This window comes from Simochromis diagramma, unplaced genomic scaffold (assembly GCF_900408965.1).
Source record: "Simochromis diagramma unplaced genomic scaffold, fSimDia1.1 OVJJ01000321.1, whole genome shotgun sequence".
NCBI lineage: Eukaryota > Metazoa > Chordata > Actinopteri > Cichliformes > Cichlidae > Simochromis > Simochromis diagramma.
In genome coordinates, this window is record NW_024386772.1 from 6,844,723 (window position 1) to 6,857,850 (window position 13,128).

A 13,128-nucleotide genomic window follows, 5' to 3' on the forward strand; every position below is an offset into this window, starting at 1 on the left:
TGCAATTGTTAGCCCAACCCCAGTAGACCCTGTTTTGTCAGCAAAAATGCTCCCAGGAGCAGAGCACTGAAAGATTCCCATTCTTCTTTTTACTGAAAGGAAGAAATATATAGTTCAATTATAGGGTCTATCAGGCTAGCGTGAGTTTGGGATGGCTTAAATTGAACTGGTGGGAGACAAAGCCAAGCTGATGAGTAATATAGTACAAGTGGAGCTCCCTGTACCCTCAGCTTTTGCCTCCTCACTGACTTAACATACACACAGTGTCATGGTCCTGGACCATGTTGGCCCAGTATTCTTAGTTTTTGTGTGTTTTGTATTTTGTTCCCTATTTATGCCTTGGTTCCTAGGTTATTTAGTTAAGATGTTCCTTATTTGGTTACCTCCTGTGTGCCCCTGTGTATCTGTGAGCCCTCGTCTCTCCTTGTGTTTTATTCCATGTTTTCCCCAGCCCGTTATGTCTGTGTTCTCCCTGTGCTCTCTCTCCTCCTGTCTGAACCTCTGTGTACTTCCTGTTTTACTTTGACAGTCTCTCGTCAGTATGCGTCATGTTGTGTTCACTCCTGCCCTGTCTCCTTATGATTATCTGTGTCAGCTGTGTTCCCCGTGTGCTCCCACTTCCCTCGTTAACCCTCTGCGTATTTATGTGCATGTCTCCCTCAGTTCAGTGTCGCGTCGTCAATGTCTCCTCCCCGAACCTGTGTGTCTTTCTGTGTTCCCTCGGTCTTCTGTTAGTATTCCCAGTTTAGTTCTGTTTCGTTTTAAAGGCCTGCAATAAAGCAGTGATTTTGAGTTCAGTTCCTGTCTCCGTGAGTTTTGCGTTTGGGTCCTCATCTGCCTCCACACAACCAGTTCATGACACACTGAATCATTAGTAGAATGAGTCTTTTAATATGTACAACTCAAGTCAGGATATGTCAGAAGTACTATAGATGCAGGAACTCGCCAAACAGGTAAGAAATGGAGAGAGAGACAGTGAATCAATTCTGTTAACAGAAGTGATTTAGTGGATCAGCGAGTCGATATGTGCGTCAGCTGCGCGAGTTAAGAGTTGATGTCTCGGCTGCTGCTGCAGGGCTAAGAGGGATTTTGAACCGGAGGAAGTGGAGTTAATAAGGAATCTCAAAGAGCAGAGAGCTGGCCTTGCTTTCTTCATCCACTCGTGGCCCACCAGTTTGACATGGAGGATAAGGGGCCTCCAGCAGAGTGCAAACGCACATCACCCACACACTCCTGCAACGCAGAAATGAAAATCACCTCAGCTCTAAATGAGAAAATGGATAGAGACAGATACCGCTGGAAAAAGTGCACAATCCGACGACACAAAATAAACAGTGTGAAAGCATACTGAGACTGTGGAAAGAATAAACAATCTCAATTTTCTAGAGCGGCTAAGGCTTCATATGGTAAGAGCCTGATAATCTGACTTCTAATCCAAGACCAGGCCCCCACTGATAGGTTTGCTAAGCCCTGGTTCATTGTGAGGATATGGTAGACGTAGATGAAAGAGGGCAGTTGAATGATATGAGCAATTCTGAGTCAGCTGCTACGTCAATAGTGGCATCACAGGCTCATCTTCGGTACCAGAAGTGCTATGAGGCTATCTGTGGTGACCTGAGCCTCACCCATCAATATCCAGCCCCCCACCCTCATCACAGCCTGCATGGTTCAATAAGAGACACAGTAAAACAAGAGTGTGTGCCTCAGAGTCAGCCCTCCAGATGGTGGAGGTTACTGTGATCAGCATGGATTACATGTCTTTCCACCCTGATCAATGAGAGATAGAGGCAGGGGTTGGTGGCTTGGTGGGGTGGAGGAAGCTTTGGTACCACCTCCTGCAGGCTGTAATGACTCTGATAGCTGTTGGGGGCAGGAGAAGAGCTGTTTGCTGTGCTAGATATAAAACAGATGATTGTTTTCATAGGAATTACATATGAAAGCAAACTGAAAACACACAATCCACAAAAACACTATCTCATTTAGGCACACTGTTAACAATAAGCACAAACATTACACAAATAGCTGACAGGCATGAGTAAAATGTACTAACAGCGAACAAAAACAGTGACAATATTCCTCTCATACTGGTTTCAGTGGCTCCTTGTTAAACTCATAATTTATAGTCCTTCTCATCAACATACACAGTGCTGAATAATCAGGCCCCATCATATCTTAAAGACTTCACGGTACTATTTTATGCCAAAAGATCATTTGTGCAGGTTTACCCACTTGCTACATGTCGAGCATTTTGAAAAGTGCAGTAAGGTGGATCGTTAACCTATCCGGTTCGTTTCCTTTAGAGCCAGCTCCCAGTTTGCCCTGGGGGGAAATTATGGACTAAAGATCAGGTTTAAAATGTTCATTTTATTGTAAGGATAACAATACCTTTCATTATATTAGTCATGCTGCTGTACGTCCAGGCTGACAATCTCAAAACTGCAAACCCCTGTGAAACCCTACAACAAAACCTGACATTCAAACAATATTTATTTGTCACATCCATATAACATGTAGTGAAATGCTTGTGTCCAAGCTGCGAACGTAGCCGTGCCATTCCAGGGCTTGTTTTTTGGGGGGGGGATTTAGCATGGGGGTCTAGCCAGGACCCTTACTGGATACCGGGTGGGACTCAAACTTGCAACTCCCACTCCAAAGGTGTGTAGTCTTACCACTACACTATCCAGCTCCATTCACTGCCCCAGAAATGTAACAGCATCACGTTGATGCACCCCACAGTTATTATGATTGGCCTGTTCAGTACATTCAGTTCCTCCTGCGCATTTTGGCTGTTTTTTCACCATAGTCTTTGAATTTATCAGTGGGAAAATGACCATCACCTAAACATAATAATGGATTGGATTTATATAGCGCTTTTCAAGGCACCCAAAGCGCTTTACAATGCCACTACTCATCAAAAATCAATATATATAATCACAAATGCTCAAAAAATCCTAAGGGAAGATTGCTAAAACAACTAGAATGGGATTGAAGGAATATACAATGAAGTGAGGGACAAATATATTTGACCACAACAAAGACTGGAGACCTAGGAGGGAAAGAGGTCTCAACATTTTATTTGTTTCTATTGGCTGGCACCGCATATAAAACATATAAAACAGGACATAACCACAAGGTAATTAACACATAAAGCACCAGCACAAGGATAAGTCCCGGAAACAATATCAGCCAGTTACATAGACTGCATTGTAGGCTAAACAATGATTCACCACAGAAGTCTAAATCAAGGTAGACACAGGTAAAACCAGTGGGGGTGTGGAAGATAATGACAAGGAGAAAAACCAGACATACATGGAAACAAGAATCAGATGGATCAAGAGCCAGTGTAATTCCCAATGTATAACAGGAAGTTGAAATGAGATAAAGCGATTAGCACACAGACCAAACAGAGGGAGGCAAACTCAGGGAAATTCTGGAAACTACAAAAATATGAACAAGAAAGATTATCAATAATCTAAACAAACCAAATTCAATAAATACTACACAAAAACTCAGGACCGTGATAGTTTTCATTGTCAATAATTTTCCATAAGGAAAGCTCACTGGAAGAAAAATGCTACTGTGATGGAGCAACAAATCTTACAGGTACAGTCAGTTCAACCTAAGCCCCCAGCAGATGAATGTAAAGTAGATGATATAGAGCAGATCCAAAACACTGTGAGGTGCCCGTCTAACTTGATGGCTGTTAGAGCTGCATATTCATAATTTGTTACTACCTGACATTTGGGTGACACATGCAACAGAAAAAAAACATCTTTCACCTGCTGTTCTGAAATTGTCTTTTGGGATGTTGATATTTTCTCCAAAGATATCCACATTGCTCAAACATTTATGCTACAGACAGCAGGGCTTTTCATTTTTATTCCAAGCTTTATCTTTTGAATTACAGCTAAATCCACCTACTATTTTATATGGTAGAGCAAACAGTGGGCGCATGTTTGGCTATGAAAAGAATCATTCTTATTCACACTCTCAGCAATGGCTTATATCATAATAAACTTCCCTTTTTTCACTAGAAAAATACTAAATAATATGTCAATCAAGGTTGAAGCAAGGTGAGGGCAAACTGTCCTACAATTCAACTAAAAAGCTTTTATAGAGAGTGGTTACTCTAAAGATTTTGCCTCAGATAAATCCATTGCACCCAAATATTATTACTTAAACTAATGCCTTTCATTTATTAAAAGCAACCAAATAAAAATAGCTTGCAGTGAGGGGGTGGGCTTTATTTTTCACTGCTTCCTTGCCTTGGATTTAACAGTAAATTCCCAAACCTTGCTACAAAAAAAGTGAACATGAATATTGCTCCAATAATCCTGACATTCAAAAGCCCGGAAAGTGATGAGGGACAAAGACTCAACACGCTATCCAGATTGGGAAACTAGTCATCTCAGTTATAAATAATCCCAATGCCGTGAAAGCAAATGAGTAATACTCTTACTTCTGTCAATAATGATGACTGTTTTGCCTTTATGTAATACGCAGGTCCCACAGATCTCCTCTGAAAGGCTGTAGTTGTGTTTAGCAGCTAACAGATGTGAACGTGAGTAAGTGACTGTATGTGAAGCAGGGTGTTACTGAAAAAAAGCAAACCTACAAAAAAAAGAGAAAAGTCAATAAAATATTTGCATATTCATGAATGCTGCTCATTATGAAGGCTCTGATCAAGTGATTTAGCTGCTACCCTACCTGAGAAGTTCAGTTGGACCTAAACAAGCAACCTTTTTAAGGTTTGTTGTTGTTTGGAGTGGTTGAGGTGGTGTACCTGGCCCCGAACACTGAGCCAGTGTTCAACCCCAGAGCACCGCCATTCAGCAGCAGCTCAGCGGCATAAATGCACCTCTGTGTATGTGCATCTGTTTGTGTAAGTGAGTGTGCCATTCTAACACTGGAGCCACTGTGAGTGTGAGTCATTACACATCTGTGAATGTGTGCGTGTAGGCATCTAAGGTTGATGGCAGCGAGGCAGACTTCTGCTGCTTTCTGTTAATGAACATAATGATTTTACAACAAATCAAAATTAGATCAAATGAAGCTCAACACAGATGCTGAAAGTGCTACTGAAGAGGTTCTGCCTTCTCATGTTATTGTAGGTGTTGAAAATTGTGATTCCCCTCCCATCTATTATTCCCATTTGTCTTCCAACTTCACTGTGCCAGATCCATTTTTGTTTGGGCACAGGGCTCAGAAGGGGGATTCAGGTGTCATGAGGGGATAGAAAAGGGGTCTACAGAGGGATGCCAAGAGACAGTAATGGGTTCAGTTGTGTCACATCTTGGGATAAGCACCTTTGGTCAGGCATGCCAGTCAGGAGAGTTGAGCGAGGAAGGCTCTAACAATGGGAAATGGACAGAAGGCAAGTCTCGAGATCTACGCAGCTCTGTGTGCAGCTGTCAGAATCCCTGACCCCTACCAAGTCCACCGCCACCTTTCTGTCACATCTAGTCTCACACAGAGCAACAACCCAGGCCAGCTAAAGGCTCTGGGGTAGACACATACCACTACTCCAACTAGACAGCATGGCATGAAGGTCAGGTTTTCATGCCTTTTAAAATAAATATAAACTTTTCATTGCACCCATCAACCAAAGCCATGCACAGCTAGTTACTTGCCCACCTGCTGTGCACCTAATCCCCTCAGTGTGTGGAAGAAATTCATAATTTATTAACCTTATGTGTTAATCCATTCTCCTTGAAGAGCTTTTTTTAACTGAATAAATTCTTCTGACGACACCTTAGCTGTGACTTGTGATGAAATGCCGTGTACAAATTTCAAGATTGTGTTGAATATGATAGCACATCTACTTTTCCATGACAGAACAGTGATGTCCTCCAGTGCCAGGCTACCCCCAGCAAGGTTGAATTTAGCTGTGTGTTTGTTCTGGCAGACAGAAATGTGACAACATGTGCGTCACAATTTTAGCACAAAACTTTTCAGACAGTCCAACTGAAGGTCACGGTACTGCTCTGATTGGTTTTACAGCACAGGTTGAAATCAAGGGTATCAGTCACACAGAGAGAGGGATAAAGACTGAACCAGAAAGGTCAACAATCTACCCACACATGTGTAGATTCAGTCTTGGACCTTGCAGGCTCCAACTGTGTCCGCTCCTCAGCTTGAGCACACTGGTCACCTTCGCTCAGCAGGTGACGATACCACGTAACAGTAACAAGGAAGATGATCATAAAAAAGTCAAAGTAAATAAGCTAGTGGGCAGCTGAACAGCATACGAGTGAAACCAAACAGAAAATTACACTCAGCAATATAAATGCATGTGGATCACAGAAAATCTTTTTCAAATGCACACATTGAAAAGTATAAATATATCCATAAAGTCTTGACATAGTGGTAGCAGGAGTACCATGGCAGTATTCGTATTCATCTGTGTGTATGCTTAGCGTTCTGTTTAAAAGCCTTCAAGCTTCAAGCTGGTCTCTTGTCCAAGCAAAAGAGAAGATAACCTGAGGACCATCAAATCAAAAAGAGGGAGATGCTGTGGCCGTTATGAGAATGTCACTGTAAGCCTAAGTGGCTTTACATCTTTAAATACTCACACACAGCCTGTCAGAAAATATTTATAATTACCGATATCAGAAAATTCGAGCTCCCATATAATGCTGTCTCTCTCACTTTTACTTTGCTCATATCATACCATTTTTAACACTTTTCTCCTCATTTTTTTTGTTGTATTCTATTTATAGTCTCACCAGATGTCTCTGCAGACCTGTGGAGTAAATAATTACATTTCTTCTTTCATGTAAGGTGCCATCTTCCCCACAAAGTAACATCTACAATCTCACAAACAATGCCCATAGAAGAAAAGATCTTTTCAAGCCCCCAAGTAGATGAAATGTAGTGCAGACACAGAGGGAACCCTCTCAAATGTACCGCTAATGCTTCCTCCAAAATGACCCCTGTGAGATAAACAAGGCTTTTCAGCCCTGAACCCTACAATGAGTATAAAGGCACTTTAAAGCATTTTGCTGAGACACGTTTCACCGCTGGCTGCCAAAGTGGAGGTAAAAAACTAGTAACCACAGCTAACAAGACAGGCTGTTTGTTGACGTCTTCTCTTTACCATCAATGGCAACAACAAAACCTAAGCAATGCATCAGTCACTCACGCACACCCCATCTCCACCCTAAACTACAGGGAGTGCAGAATTATTAGGCAAGTTGTATTTTTGAGGAATCATTTTATTATTGAACAACAACCATGTTCTCAATGAACCCAAAAAACTCATTAATATCAAAGCTGAATGTTTTTGGAAGTAGTTTTTAGTTTGTTTTTAGTTTTAGCTATTTTAGGGGGATATCTGTGTGTGCAGGTGACTATTACTGTGCATAATTATTAGGCAACTTAACAAAAAACAAATATATACCCATTTCAATTATTTATTTTTACCAGTGAAACCAATATAACATCTCCACATTCACAAATATACATTTCTGACATTCAAAAACAAAACAAAAACAAATCAGCGACCAATATAGCCACCTTTCTTTGCAAGGACACTCAAAAGCCTGCCATCCATGGATTCTGTCAGTGTTTTGATCTGTTCACCATCAACATTGCGTGCAGCAGCAACCACAGCCTCCCAGACACTGTTCAGAGAGGTGTACTGTTTTCCCTCCTTGTAAATCTCACATTTGATGATGGACCACAGGTTCTCAATGGGGTTCAGATCAGGTGAACAAGGTGGCCATGTCATTAGTTTTTCTTCTTTTATACCCTTTCTTGCCAGCCATGCTGTGGAGTACTTGGACGCGTGTGATGGAGCATTGTCCTGCATGAAAATCATGTTTTTCTTGAAGGATGCAGACTTCTTCCTGTACCACTGCTTGAAGAAGGTGTCTTCCAGAAACTGGCAGTAGGACTGGGAGTTGAGCTTGACTCCATCCTCAACCAGAAAAGGCCCCACAAGCTCATCTTTGATGATACCAGCCCAAACCAGTACTCCACCTCCACCTTGCTGGCGTCTGAGTTGGACTGGAGCTCTCTGCCCTTTACCAATCCAGCCACGGGCCCATCCATCTGGCCCATCAAGACTCACTCTCATTTCATCAGTCCATAAAACCTTAGAAAAACCAGTCTCGAGATATTTCTTGGCCCAGTCTTGACGTTTCAGCTTGTGTGTCTTGTTCAGTGGTGGTCGTCTTTCAGCCTTTCTTACCTTGGCCATGTCTCTGAGAATTGCACACCTTGTGCTTTTGGGCACTCCAGTGATGTTGCAGCTCTGAAATATGGCCAAACTGGTGGCAAGTGGCATCTTGGCAGCTGCACGCTTGACTTTTCTCAGTTCATGGGCAGTTATTTTGCGCCTTGGTTTTTCCACACGCTTCTTGCGACCCTGTTGACTATTTTGAATGAAACGCTTGATTGTTCGATGATCACGCTTCAGAAGCTTTTCAATTTTGAGACTGCTGCATCCCTCTGCAAGATATCTCACTATTTTTGACTTTTCTGAGCCTGTCAAGTCCTTCTTTTGACCCATTTTGCCAAAGGAAAGGACGTTGCCTAATAATTATGCACACCTGATATAGGGTGTCGATGTCATTAGGCCACACCCCTTCTCATTACAGAGATGCACATCACCTAATATGCTTAATTGGTAGTAGGCTTTCGAGCCTATACAGCTTGGAGTAAGACAACATGCATGAAGAGGATGATGTGGACAAAATACTCATTTGCCTAATAATTCTGCACTCCCTGTATATGCCATAGTTTGTAGTAGGTCTACTGTTCAGTGAAGAGAAAAAAAAGCCACATTATTTTTCATCCAATTTAAAAACTTCTACCATCCTTTCATAAGCGTTAGAGCAATATTACGTGTTTTACCTGAAATGTCCAAGTGACTCATTCAAAAACAATTTCTTACATTGAACCTGCTCTGCTGTGCATGCACTTCTACCCACATCCACGCAGGATGATGTAGGTGTAGGTCAACTGCTACTGGGCTAAACGAGAGCTTTAGGTGAGATAATGAAACATTATCAAAACATGAATCAGCGCTGTGCTGAATGTGGCTGCCAGTTATTTTGTCAGCTATAATTCAGATACAGATATCTATTCAATTCAGTTCAATTCAAGTTTATTTATATGGTGTGAAATTAGAACTGTTGGCTGTAGGTTCTTTATACTGCAGGGTAAAGAACCCAACATCAAATCACCTCCTACGAGCACGCGCTGTTAAATATGATCTGCTAATCATCTGTTTGAATAATAACTTTTTCTTGTTATTCTCAAGTTAAATACACTCACTGGCCACTTTGTTAGGTACACCTGTTCAACAATTTACTAATACAAATTTCTAATCAGTCTAATCTAATTAATATAATCACATAGCAGAAACTAAATGCATTCAGCCATGTATGCAAGATGACCTGCTGAAGTTCAACCCAAGCATCAGAAATGGGAAGAAATGTGATTTAAGTAACTTTGAATGTGACATTCTTGTTGAAGAACAGGCTGGTCAGAGTGTTTCTGAAACTGTTGATCTATTGGGATTTTCCCACACAACCATATCTAATGTTTATAGAGAAAACAGAATACTTTGAGCTGATAAGAAGGTAACAGTAAAGCAAACCACTCGTTACAAGCAAAATATACAGTGGAGCAACTCTGAACAAACAACACAACAAATCCTTAAGTAGACCAACAGACACCAACAGAGGAGAACACCAGGTTTCATCTTTCTTCTATCAACTAAGAACAGGAAGCTGAGGCTGCAAATTGCACAGGCTCATCAAACAGAGGATTGGAAAAACGTAGCCTAATCTAAAAAGTCTTGATTTCTGCCTCAGCATTTGGATGATAGGGCAGAAACAACTGCTGTAAACAACATGAAAGCATAGATCCATCCTTTCTTGCATCAATGGCTCAGGGTACAGTAGTGGTGTAATGGCGTGAGGGATATTTTGTTGGGACACTTTGGGCCTGAGCATCATTTAAATGCCGCCTTAAAATGCCTAAGTGCAAGCTGCAGACAATGTCCATCCCTTTATGACCACAGAGTATCCAACCTCTGGTGACTGTGTCCAGCAGGAAAAAACACTGTGTCCCAAAACTCAGATTATTTCAGGCTGGTTTCTTGAACACTACAATGAGTTTCCTGAAGTCAAAATGTCTTTCCATTCACCAGATATCAATCCAACAGAGCATCGATGCAATGTGGTGAAATAGAAGATTCACATCACGGATGTGCAGGCAACAAATCTTCAGCAACTGCATGATGTTATCATATCAATGTGATTCAAAATCTCTGAGGAATGATTCCAGCACCTTGCTGGATCTATTGAACAAAGAATGAAGGGGTTCTGTGAGCAAAAGGGGGTGAAAAATTAGGTTAGATCAACAATTCTTAAGGAGGTTTGAAGTAGTGCGAGGCAAACTTTACTTAAAAGTTCTCTTTCTACAGATCATTTATATGCTCAGGAAGCAAGTAAACAATTGCAGGTGGCAACATTAAGTAAAATGTAATGTGGTTTGGAATTAAGTTTCATAAACATACTTCAAAACTGAGGGAACAGGAAAACTTAGAAAGTTGTGTAATGATAAAACAAAACACCTGATGGGCTGCAAGGATAATTGGATTAATAAATAACAGACTGTGTAGGAAAAAAAAAACACCGTAATAAGGCTGAGTCTTCAGAAGTAAACATGGTTTAACAACTTTGTGAGCAAATTGTTCAGCAATTTAAAGAATTTATTTTCTCAATGTAAAAATGGCAAAGGATTTGGGAATTTCATCATCTTCATAACAAGATTAAAACAAATATACAGAGAATGTAGAAAAAACATTAAAAACTGATACTAAATGGCTGTGACCTCAGCCAGTGTATTATAGATAATACATAACACTGTAGCAGACATCACTGCATGCTCAAAAACACAAAAATCCCTGTCAAGTACTGCAATTCATGACTGCACTGCACTCAGAAAAGCCACGGAAATTAACTGTTTTTGAAACATGGGATGTATATGTATAATATAAAAATTGTGTTTTACATGTCCATATTTATCCAACTTCATGGTGTGCACATATGAGGTAAAAGAGCAAGACTCCAGAACTTTACTCTGAAGCAAGGGGAAACACTATTTGTTTGAATTGCTATCCTGTTAATTAGAAATCAAACAAAGTGAGTTTTTTCTTTTTTCTTTAGAATTCATCTCTTCATCATAAAAATGTAGCTTGACCTAACAGTATAGTTTAGGTAACAGGCAACTACTGGCAATGCCTTTTCCAGATGGAACTTGCACTTTGCACACATGTCCACAAACACTGCCATTACTGTACTGTAATGCTGAAAGCCTGTACTGTAATAAATGGCTTGTGGCCTCATGGCAAATGTATCGTTACACACTATCTCCTGTTGTTGACTAGTCTTGGCACAAGCTGTACAATGTCAGACTTTCTCCTACAAAAGAAAAAGAGGTGGCAAGACAAATTACAACATTCATCATCAGAGTAATTCAGCAGGAGAAGCCTTCTCTCAGAGGTTCTCACCATAAATAACCTCCGTATAGATCCGCTGCACTTTGTGAAGCACTCCAAAATCGGCCTTGTGATATTTCACTTTATTTATTCATTGCAGCAACTACTGGGCAGTAAGAATACAACAAAAGAGGCATTTCGCTGAAAATCCATCAAAAGTGCCAAAGGAGAGTCAGAAACCACTTGCTAAAGAAAGCTGGAGATGATTCCAACAATATGCCAACAAACATGCCCTACTCCCATAGTACCCCTGTTTTTGATAGTTCATAAAAGCACTGATAAAAAATAAATCTTTAAAAGTCCATAATTCCTCCATGAGCAAACGTCTGTTATTACTGCTCCCACTAGACCATATGTGACAGAATTGTGGTTAATCGAATAGTAAAAATAGGTCCCATGTGTCACAAGAGATTGCATGCAAAGCCAGTTTTACCTACTTCATAAGCAAAAAATTCTGGAGAGTGTAGTACGATGTAATATGTGCCTTTTGCACAGGTTACATAGCAATAAGACAAGCTGAACACGTAAAGCTAAAACTAAAGGAGTCTCCTCAACACTATCAAGGGCGATAAGTCTTATTTGATTGCAAATGTAATTTAATTAGGTATTTAAGTATTAAGTATTAGAAAGCTTGCAGTGCGTGAAGCCTCTGTATGTAACGTGAAGGCAAAAGTGCACTAGAATAACTTCATGTTTTTACTGACAAAGGGTATCTTGTTAAGTCATAAAAAGGGGTGAGGGGTGCATGACCCACAGTTGAATGTATACCAACAAATGAATCTTACATATATCTTTTAGATACCTTCTCTTTCGTTAGTTTTTAAATTATGTCTCAATCTCTTTTTTCATTTTATTAAGCCTATTCGGGAGATTAGTTTGCTAATATTATTTTCAGAGAACAAATCAGTTAAATGCATTTTCCATGCGAAACAAGTGATAAGAAAGAGGATTATTCGGCGGCTGCTGCTGATGCGCAATTACGCATAACCTCAAAAATTCACAGTCTTTCGCCAAACCCTCCTAATCCTCCAGCGACTGAGAAAAGAAAACTTTACATGCACTAAATGAGCCCTTTACTCCACTCTGTCTGAAACCGGCGCATCCACGCACCTGAAAATCCCGCATCATTAAGTCAGTTCAGTCCCGTGAAAACTTTTTGCACTCGGCAGTCTTCTTCACATGTCTACACTCAGAAACGAAGTCGCTTTGCCTTACCGGTCCCGTTTCGTTTCCGAGTTTCCCGGTGCTCGTCGGTGCCCGGCAACGGCAGAAACAGATGGCTTGAGACTGGCAGCCACGGCAAAAAAGCAAACCTGTCCAGTGCAGCGGTTTTGTAAAGTTTAACACGGTGCGACAAGCTTTGGAAGGAAGTGGCTTTTCACAATAATGGCATACCAGTAGCACTAAAGAGTCGTGATAGACTGCCAGGCCCGCGAGTTAGAAATTTGCTTTCAGATGCGAAAAAAAACCCATTTTTATTTAACTTTCGGCCTCAGTTTAAACTGCATTATGAGAAAACCCTCTTTACTTAAGATCTAAAAAAAATGACAAACAACTTTGTCTTATTTTGAAACACATGACCAGATGTCTTTGCTCTTTTTATGGGTGTCTTGACA

General features: G+C 40.7%; 1 protein-coding gene across 3 annotated transcripts in view; it reads right to left on the bottom strand.

Moving 5' to 3' along the window:
• Positions 1 to 12,845, bottom strand: part of znf385c (zinc finger protein 385C) — a 140,600-nt gene extending 127,755 nt beyond the window's left edge. For 2 of the 3 annotated variants that reach the window (XM_040045681.1, XM_040045665.1), the window contains exon 1: positions 12,728 to 12,845. The gene's annotated coding sequence lies outside the window, so the exon portion shown is untranslated. Of the gene's footprint in view, positions 1 to 12,622 lie in introns of all 3 variants that reach the window. The other variant, XM_040045673.1, reaches the window with a different exon arrangement.
• Positions 12,846 to 13,128: the final 283 nt, after the last annotated feature.